This window comes from Mustelus asterias, unplaced genomic scaffold (assembly GCF_964213995.1).
Source record: "Mustelus asterias unplaced genomic scaffold, sMusAst1.hap1.1 HAP1_SCAFFOLD_2583, whole genome shotgun sequence".
NCBI classification, from domain to species: domain Eukaryota; kingdom Metazoa; phylum Chordata; class Chondrichthyes; order Carcharhiniformes; family Triakidae; genus Mustelus; species Mustelus asterias.
The window spans coordinates 28,433-39,427 of NW_027592528.1; positions in this window are offsets into that span (position 1 = coordinate 28,433).

Sequence of the window (10,995 nt, forward strand, 5' to 3'; positions counted from 1 at the left end):
TGGACACTAAGGGGCAATTTAGCATGGCCAATCCACCTAACCTGCACATCTTTGGACACTAAGGGGCAATTTAGCTTGGCCAATCCACCCAACCTGCACATCTTTGGACACTTAGGGGCAATTTAGCATGGCCAATCCACCCAACCTGCACATCTTTGGACACTAAGGAGCAATTTAGCATGGCCAATCCACCCAACCTGCACATCTTTGGACACTAAGGGGCAATTTAGCATGGCCAATCCACCTAACCTGCACATCTTTGGACACTAAGGGACAATTTAGCATGGCCAATCCACCTAACCTGCACATCTTTGGACACTAAGGGGCAATTTAGCATGGCCAATCCACCTAACCTGCACATCTTTGGACACTAAGGGACAATTTAGCATGGCCAATCCACCTAACCTGCACATCTTTGGACACTAAGGGGCAATTTAGCATGACCAATCCACCTAACCTGCACATCTTTGGACACTAAGGAGCAATTTAGCATGGCCAATCCACCTAACCTACACATCTTTGGACACTAAGGAGCAATTTAGCATGGCCAATCCACCCAACCTGCACATCTTTCAGACTGTGGGAGGAAACCGGAGCACCCGGAGGAAGCCCATGCAGACACGGGGAGAATGTGCAAACTCCGCACAGACAGTGACCCGAGGCCGGAATTGAACCCGAGTCCCTGGCGCTGCGAGGCAGCAGTGCTAACCACTGTGCCACCAGTCCTTGGCACTGCCAGTGAGACAGTGAGAAACACAGTGACCGCACCCAGCTCTACCTGATCGAATTGATGGGTTATTCCTCATGAGGTCGTGAAGGTCAGTTGTGAAGAGGACACAAAGGGTCAGGAAATTGTGGGCCCCGATTCTAAGGAAGGATGTGCTGGCCCCTGGAGAGGGTCCAGAGGAGGTTCATGAGAATAATCCCAGGAATGAAAAGCTTGACGCATGAGGAGCGTTTGAGGACTCTGGGTCTGCACTCGTTGGAGTTGAGAAGGATGAGGGGGGGTGGGGATCTCGTTGAAAGTTACAGAATACTGAAAGGCCTGGACAGAGTGACGTGGAGAAGATGTTTCCACTAGTCGGAGAGAGTGGGATCCGAGGGCACAGCCTCAGAGTAAAGGGAGGACCCTTCGGGACCCCGCTGAGGAGGAATTTCTTCAGCCAGAGGATGGTGAATCTGTGGAATTCGTTGCCTCAGAGGAGGGCAGGTCATTCAGTATATTTAAGACAGAGATAGGTAGGTTCTGGATTGGTATAGGGGATCAAAGGTTATGGGTGAAAAGGTGGGAGAATGGGGTTGAGAAACTTAACAGCCATGATCAAATGGTGGAACAGACTCGATGGGCCGAATGGCCTCATTCTGACCATGTATCTTATGGCCTTATGAAATGTAAGCTGTGAGATTTGATTTGTTATTGTCACATATGTTGGGATACAGTGAAAAGTATTGTTTCTTATGCGCTATACAAACAAAGCATACCATTCATAGAGTACATAAGGGAGAAGGAAAGGAGAGGGTGGAAAATGTGTTACAGCATAGCTCGGGTGTAGAGAAAGATCAACTTAGTGCGAGGTAGGTCCATTCAAAAGTCTGATGATGGCAGGGAAGAAGCTGTTCTTGAGTCGGTCGGTACGTGACCTCAGACTGACTCATCAACAACCTGTCCTGGTCCCCCCCATGCCGACACTATAGTTAAGAAAGCCCCACCAACACCTCTACTTTCTCAGAAGGCTAAGGAAATTTGGCATGTCAGCTACGACTCTCACCAACTTTTACAGATGCACCATAGAAAGCATTCTATCTGGTTGTATCACAGCTCGGTCTGGGCTCCTGCTCTGCCCAAGACCACAAGGAACTACAAAAGGTCATGAATGTAGCCCAATCCATCACGCAAACCAGCCTCCCATCCATTGACTCTGTCTACACTTCCCGCTGCCTCGGAAAAGCAGCCAGCATAATCAAGGACTCCCACGCACCCCGGACATTCTCTCTTCCACCTTCTTCCTTCGGGAAAAAGATACAAAAGTCTGAGGTCACGCACCGACCGACTCAAGAACAGCTTCTTCCCTGCTGCTGCCAGACTTTTGAATGGACCTACCTCGCATTAAGTTGATCTTTCTCTTCACCCTAGCTATGACTGTAACACTACATTCTACACTCTCTCCTTTCCTTCTCTATGAACGGTATGTTTTGTCTGTATAGCGCGCAAGAAACAATACTTTAAACTGTATGTTTAGGGCGGCACAGTGGTTAGCACTGCTGCTTCACAGCTCCAGGGACCTGGGTTCGATTCCCGGCTCGGGTCACTGTCTGTGTGGAGTTTGCACATTCTCCTCGTGTCTGCGTGGGTTTCCTCCGGGTGCTCCAGTTTCCTCCCACAGTCCAAAGATGAGCGGGTTAGGTTGATTGGCCAGGTTAAAATTGCCCCTTAATGTCCTGAGATGTGTAGGTTAGAGGGATTAGTGGGTAAATATGTAGGGATATGGGGGTAGGGCCTGGGTGGGATTGTGGTCGGTGCAGACTCGATGGGCCGAATGGCCTCTTTCTGTACTGTAGGGTTTCTATGATTTCTATGTTAATACATGTGACAATAATAAATTAAATCAAATCAAAATCAGACTTTTATATCTTTTTCCCGACGGAAGAAGGTGGAAGAGAGAATGTCCGGGGTGCGTGGGGTCCTTGATTATGCTGGCTGCTTTGCCGAGGCAGAGGGAAGTGTAGACAGAGTCAGTGGATGGGAGGCTGGTTTGTGTGATGGACTAGATTTCGTTCATGACCCTTTGTAGTTCCTTGCGGTCTTGGGCAGAGCAGGAGCCCAGACCGAGCTGTGATACAACCAGAAAGATTGCTTTCTATGGCGCATCTGTAAAAGTTGGCGAGAGTCGGAGCGGACATGCCAAATTTCCTTTAGTCTTCTGAGAAAGTAGAGGCTTTGGTGGGCTTTCTTAACCAATCAAGAACCTATCTATCTCTACCTTAAAGACACTCACTGACCCGGCCTCCACAGCTTTCTGTGGCGATCAATTCCACAGATTCCCCACCCTCCGGCTGAAGAAATTCCTCCTGGCATTGAAGTATACACAACTGAGCATAGAGAGCAGATCTCTGGGGGTGAGCCGAGTGAGAAAGCTCAGGTGGTTAGGGGCTGTAAAAGACTGGGCCTTGTGATTGGGGACTCCACAATTAAGGAGACAGATAGGAGGGTCGGAACTAAAGGTAGGGACTCAGGGTTGGTGTGTTGCCTACCAGGGGCTGGGGTCCGGGATGTGTCTGACAGGGTATTCAGGACTCTTAGGGGGGAGGGAGATAAACCACAAGTTATTGTACATGTGGGGACACACGACATAGGGAGGATAGGGGAAGGGGATATTAGGCAGGGATTTATGGAGTTGGGGTGGAAACTAAAGGCCAAGACTGACAGAGTGGTTATCTCTGGACTCTTGCCTGTACCACGGGATAGTTTAGAGAGGAATAGGGAGAGGGAAGGTTTGAATTCATGGCTGAGGGGATGGTGCAGGAGGGAGGGGTTCAGGTACTTAAGCAATTGGGGCTCATACTGGGGAAGGTGTGACCTCTATGAGAAGGATGGTCTACACCTTAATCAGAAGGGGACCAATATCCTGGGGGGTAAATTTGCTAAGGCCATGCAGGGAGGTTTAAACTGATTCGGGGTGGGGGGAGGGATCCTGAGTAGTGGGGCTGAAAGTGAGGGATGCATGGATGGGGACTGCAATGCACGGCATTGCAGAGGTGGGGTGGAGCAGGGTTTGAAATGTGTATACTTCAATGCCAGGAGTATTCGCAATAAAGTGGGTGAACTTGCAGCGTGGATCAGTACCTGGGACTTCGATGTTGTGGCTATTTCAGAGACATGGATAGAGCAGGGGCAGGAATGGATGCTGCAGGTCCCGGGGTTCAAATGTTTTAGTCGAAGTAGGGAAGGAGGTAGAAGAGGGGGAGGGGTAGCATTATTGGTCAGAGATTGTATCACAGTGTCAGAGAGGAGGTTTGATGAGGACTTATCTGTTGAGGTAGTATGGGCGGAGATTAGAAATAGGAGAGGAGAGGTCACCCTGTTGGGAGTCTTTTATAGACCTCCTAAAAGTTCTAGAGAGGTTGAGGAAAGGATTGCGGAGTCAATCCTGCTGAGGAGTGAAAGTAAGAGGGCAATTGTTATGGGGGATTTTAACTTGACTAATATTGACTGGAATTGTTATAGCTCTAGCTCGTTAGAGGGGTCAGTTTTTGTTCAAAGCGTGCAGGAAGGTTTTTTGACTCAGTATGTAGACAGGCCAACTAGAGGTGAGGCTATATTGGATCTGGTGCTGGGAAATGAGCCAGACCAGGTGCTAGACTTGGAAGTTGGTGTGCATTTTGGTGATAGTGACCACAATTCGGTTACGTTCACCTTAGTGATGGAAAGGGATAGGCATGAACCTCGGGCCAATGGTTTTAGCTGGGGGAAGGGTAATTATGAGGCTATTAGGAGAGAATTAGGAAACATAGGTTGGACTAGGAGATTACAGGGACTGGGAACGTCCGACATGTGGAGTTTTTTCAAGGAGCAGCTACTGCGAGTCTGTGATAGGTATGTCCCTGTCAGGCAAGGAGGAATTGGTAGGGCTAGGGAACCGTGGTGCACCAAAAAAGTTTCTTTGTTGGTTAAAAAGAAAAAGGAGGCTTATGTTCGGATGAGACGTGAGCACTCGGGTAGTGCACTAGAAAGCTTTAGATTGGCTAAGAGGGAGTTGAAGAGCGAGCTTAGAAGGGCTAAAAGGGGACATGAGAAGACTTTGGCGGATAGGGTTAAAGAGAATCCTAAGGCGTTCTATAGGTATGTCAAGAACAGAAGGTTGGTTAGGGCAAGTTTAGGGCCAGTTATAGATGGCAGAGGGAAGTTATGTGTGGAACCGGAGGAGATTGGTGAAGCATTGAACCAATATTTCTCTTCGGTGTTCACGCAAGGGGACATGAATATAGCTGAGGAGGACACTGGGTTGCAAGGGAGTAGAATAGACAGTATTACAGTTGATAAGGAGGATGTGCAGGATATTCTGGAGGGTCTGAAAATAGATAAATCCCCTGGTCCGGATGGGATTTATCCAAGGATTCTCTGGGAGGCAAGAGAAGTGATTGCAGAGCCTCTGGCTCTGATCTTCAGGTCGTCATTGGCCTCTGGTATAGTACCAGAAGATTGGAGGTTAGCGAATGTTGTCCCATTGTTTAAGAAGGGGAACAGAGACTTCCCCGGGAATTATAGACCGGTGAGTCTCACTTCTGTTGTCGGCAAGATGTTGGAAAAAATTATAAGGGATAGGATTTATAGTTATTTGGAGAGTAATGAATTGATAGGTGATAGTCAGCATGGTTTTGTGGCAGGTAGGTCGTGCCTTACTAACCTTATTGAGTTTTTTGAGAAAGTGACCAAGGAGGTGGATGGGGGCAAGGCAGTGGACGTGGTATATATGGATTTTAGTAAGGCATTTGATAAGGTTCACCATGGTAGGCTTCTGCAGAAAATGCAGATGTATGGGATTGGGGGTGATCTAGGAAATTGGATCAGGAATTGGCTAGCGGATAGGAAACAGAGGGTGGTGGTTGATAGTAAATATTCATCATGGAGTGCGGTTACAAGTGGTGTACCTCAGGGATCTGTTTTGGGGCCACTGCTGTTTGTAATATTTATTAATGATCTGGATGAGGGTATAGTTGGGTGGATTAGCAAATTTGCTGATGACACCAAAGTCGGTGGTGTGGTAGACAGTGAGGAAGGGTGTCGTAGTTTGCAGGAAGACTTAGACAGGTTGCAAAGTTGGGCCGAGAGGTGGCGGATGGAGTTTAATGCGGAGAAGTGTGAGGTAATTCACTTTGGTAGGAATAACAGATGTGTTGAGTATAGGGCTAACGGGAGGACTTTGAATAGTGTGGAGGAGCAGAGGGATCTAGGTGTATGTGTGCATAGATCCCTGAAAGTTGGGAATCAAGTAGATAAGGTTGTTAAGAAGGCTTATGGTGTCTTGGCGTTTATTGGTAGGGGGATTGAATTTAGGAGTCGTAGCGTTATGTTGCAACTGTACACAACTCTGGTGCGGCCGCACTTGGAGTACTGTGTGCAGTTCTGGTCCCCACATTACAGGAAGGATGTGGAGGCTTTGGAGAGGGTGCAGAGGAGGTTTACCAGGATGTTGCCTGGTATGGAGGGGAGATCCTATGAGGAGAGGCTGAGGGATTTGGGATTGTTTTCGCTGGAAAGGCGGCGGCTAAGAGGGGATCTTATTGAAACATATAAGATGATTAGAGGTTTAGATAGGGTGGATAGTGATAGCCTTTTTCCTCTGATGGAGAAATCCAGCACGAGGGGGCATGGCTTTAAATTGAGGGGGGGTAGTTATAGAACCGATGTCAGGGGTAGGTTCTTTACCCAGAGGGTGGTGAGGGATTGGAATGCCCTGCCAGCATCAGTAGTAAATGCGCCTAGTTTGGGGGCGTTTAAGAGATCCGTAGATAGGTTCATGGACGAAAAGAAATTGGTTTAGGTTGGAGGGTCACAGTTTTTTTTTTAACTGGTCGGTGCAACATCGTGGGCCGAAGGGCCTGTTCTGCGCTGTAATGTTCTATGTTCTATGTTCCTCATCTCGGTTCTAAAGGGTCGACCCTTCAATCTGAGGCCCTCGGATCCGAGTCTCTCCGACTGATGGAAACATCTCCGCCATGCCCACTCTATCCCGAGCCTTTCAGTATGTGTGGAGGGACCAGGACATGTTGTTGGTGATCTGAACACCTATAACCTTGAAGTCCTTTGGATCATTCACAATCTTGGATATGTAGTGCTCAGTTCCGTCCCCCCCCCCCGCCCCCCATCGAAGTTACTGACAAAGATTGTGGATGGTAAAGATAAACCACTGATCCGTATGGTGCTCCATTCGTCCTTGGCCTTCATTCCGAAATGTCACCTTTGTTAGTCTGACTTCCTGTCTGTTAACCAATCCTCAATCTAGTTAATATATATCGCCCATCCTTCCTCCAATCCCGTCAACCTTAGTCTGGTGTGACAACCTTCATTGAATATGACCGAAAATTTTGAACACATTACACTTCGTGATGAGGTGAGAGTGACAACCCTTGACATCAAAGAACAGTACAGCACAGGAAACAGGCCCTTCGGCCCTCCAAGCCTGTGCCGCTCCTTGGTCCAACTAGACCAATCGTTTGTATCCCTCCATTCCCAGGCTGCTCATGTGACTATCCAGGTAAGTCTTAAACGATGTCAGCGTGCCTGCCTCCACCACCCTACTTGGCAGCGCATTCCAGGCCCCCACCACCCTCTGTGTAAAAAACGTCCCTCTGATATCTGAGTTATACTTCGCCCCTCTCCGCTTGAGCCCGTGACCCCTCGTGATCGTCACCTCCGACCTGGGAAAAAGCTTCCCACCGTTCACCCTATCTATCCCCTTCTTAATCTTGTACACCTCTATCAGGTCTCCCCTCATTCTCCGTCTTTCCAGGGAGAACAACCCCAGTTTACCCAATCTCTCCTCATAGCTAAGACCCTCCATACCAGGCAACATCCTGGTAAACCTTCTCTGCATTCTCTCTAACGCCTCCACGTCCTTCTGGTAGTGCGGCGACCAGAACTGGACGCAGTACTCCAAATGTGGCCTAACCAGCGTTCTATACAGCTGCATCATCAGACTCCAGCTTTTATACTCTATACCCCATCCTATAAAGGCAAGCAGACCATATGCCTTCTTCACCACTACCCTCTGTCTCCACGGCTCTCGAATCCTACCTTTCCTATCAAGGCCGCATTCGACTGAGTGTTGCATCAAGGAGCCCGAGCGAAACTGGAATCAATGGGTATCAGGGGGCAAACTCTCAGCAGGTTGAAGTGATACCTGGTACATAGGAAGATGGTTGTGGTTGTGGAGAGTCAGTCATCTCAGCTCTGGGACATCTCAGCAGGAGTCCCTCAGGGTAGTGTCCCAGGCCCAACCATCTTCAGCTGCTTCATCAAAGACCTTCCCTTCATCATAAGGTCAGAAGTGGGGATGTTCGCCGATGACTGCACAGTGTTCAATGGTGAGCATTCCCGGTGATCCAATCCCGGCATTTATTCCGGGCTCCAGGTATATCAGCCTCAGTGCTTGGCGACACCTTCAGCACGCGAAGGTGGGGTGGGGGGGAAGGTTCCACATGAAAGGCTTTTGACTGGGCTTCATAGAATCCTTACAGCGCAGAAGGAGGCCATTCAGCCCATCAGGTCTGCACCGACTCTCCAAAAGAGCATCCGACCCAAGCCCATCCCCGTAACCCAACACATTTACTCCTCTGTTTCCCCCTAACCTGCACATCTTTGGACACTAAGGGGCAAATTAGCACGGCCAATCCATCTAACCCGCACATCTTTGGACACTAAGGGGCAATTTAGCGTGGCCAATACACCTAACCTGCACATCTTTGGTCACTAAGGGGCAATTTAGCATGGCCAATCCACCTAACCTGCACATCTTTGGTCACTGAGGGACAATTTAGCATGGCCAATCCACCTAACCTGTACAACTTTGGACATTAAGGGGCAATTTAGCACGGCCAATCCACCTAACTTGTGCGCCTTTGGACACAAAGGGGCAATTTAGCATGGCCAATCCACCTAACCTACACATTTTTGGACACTAAGGGACAATTTAGCATGGCCAATCCACCTATCCTGCATATCTTTGGACACTAAGGGGCAATTTAGCATGGCCAATCCACTTAACCTGTACATCATTGGACATTAAGGGACAATTTAGCGTGGCCAATTCACCCAATTTACACATCTTTGGACACTAAGGGGCAATTTAGCATGGCCAGTCCACCTATCCACTACATCTTTGGACACCAAGAGGCAATTTAACATGGCCAATCCACCTAACCTGTGCACCTTTGGACACTGAGGAACAATTTAGCATGGCAGTTCCACCTAACCTGTATAACTTTGGACATTAAGGGGCAATTTAGCATAGCCATTCCACCTAATCTGTTCATCTTTGGAAACTAAGGGGAATTTACCATGGCCAATCCATCCAATTTACACATCTATCCACTACATCTTTGGACACTAGGGGGCAATTTAGCATGCCCAATCCACCTAACCTGCAGAACTTTAGACACTAAAGGGTGATTTAGCATGGCAAATCCAGCTATCCTGTCCATCTTTGGACACTAAGGGACAATTTAGCATGGCCAATCCACCTAACCCGCACATCTTTGGACATTAAGGGGCAATTTAGCACGGCCAATCCACCTAACCTGCACATCTTTGGACACTAAGGGGCAATTTAGCATGGCCACTCCACCTAACCTGCACATCTTTGGACACTAAGGGACAATTTAGCATGGCCACTCCACCTAACCTGCACATCTTTGGACACTAAGGGACAATTTAGCATGGCCAATCCACCTAACCCGCACATCTTTGGACACTAATGGGAAATTTAGCATGGCCAATCCACCTAACCTGCACATCTTTGGACACTAAGGGACAATTTAGCATGGCCAATCCACCTAACCTGTACATCTTTGGACATTACGGGGTAATTTAGCATGGCCAATCCGCCTAACCTGCACATCTTTGGACACTAATGGGAAATTTAGCATGGCCAATCCACCTAACCTGCACATCTTTGGACACTAAGGGACAATTTAGCATGGCCAATCCACCTAACCTGCACATCTTTGGACACTAAGGGACAATTTAGCATGGCCAATCCACCTAACCTGCACATCTTTGGACACTAAGGGACAATTTAGCATGGCCACTCCACCTAACTGACACATCTTTGGACACTAAGGGGCAATTTAGCATGGCCAATCCACCGAACCTGCACATCTTTGGACACTAAGGGACAATTTAGCATGGCCAATCCACCTAACTGACACATCTTTGGACACTAAGGGGCAATTTAGCATGGCCAATCCACCTAACCTGCACATCTTTGGACACTAAGGGACAATTTAGCATGGCCAATCCACCTAACCTGCACATCTTTGGACACTAAGGGACAATTTAGCATGGCCACTCCACCTAACTGACACATCTTTGGACACTAAGGGGCAACTTAGCATGGCCACTCCACCTAACCTGTAGATCTTTGGACACTTTGGACGCGGTCGGTGGGTTGCCTCCCAGGAGCCAGAGTCCGTGATGTCTCGAATCGTGTTTTCGAAATTCTTAAGGGGGAGGGGGACCAGCACCAAGTTGTGGTTCACATAGGCACACAAGACATAGGTAGGAAAAGGGATGGGGATGTAAGGCAGGAATTCAGGGAGTTAGGGTGGAAACTTAGGGCTCAAACAAACAAAGTTGTTATATCTGGTTTGCTACCCGTGCCACGTGATAGTGATGGGAGGAATAGGGAGAGAGAGCAGTTGAACACGTGGTTACAGGAATGGTGCAGGAGGGAGGGTTTCAGATACCTGGACAATTGGGGCTCTTTCTGGGGTAGGTGGGACCTCTACAAACAGAATGGTCTGCACCTGAACCAGAGGAGTACCAATATCTTGGGGGAGTAATCTGCTAATGCTCTTCGGGAGGGTTTAAACTAATTCAGCAGGGGGGTGGGTACCTGAATTGTAGCTCCAATGTACAGGAGGTTGAGAGTAGTGAGGTCATGGATGAGGTTTCAGGGTCGCAGGAGTGTACCGGCAGGCAGGAAGGTGGTTTGAAGTGTGTATACTTCAACGCCAGGAGCATCCGGAATAAGGTGGGTGAACTTGCAGCATGGGTTGGTACCTGGGATTTCAATGTTGTGGCCATCTCGGAGACATGGATAGAGCAGGGACAGGAATGGTTGTTGCAGGTTCCGGGGTTTAGATGTTTCAGTAAGATCAGGGAAGGTGGTAAAAGAGGGGGAGGTGTGGCATTGTTAGTCAAGGACAGTATTACGGTGGCAGAAAGGACATTTGATGAGGACTCGTCTACTGAGGTAGTATGGGCTGAGGTTAGAA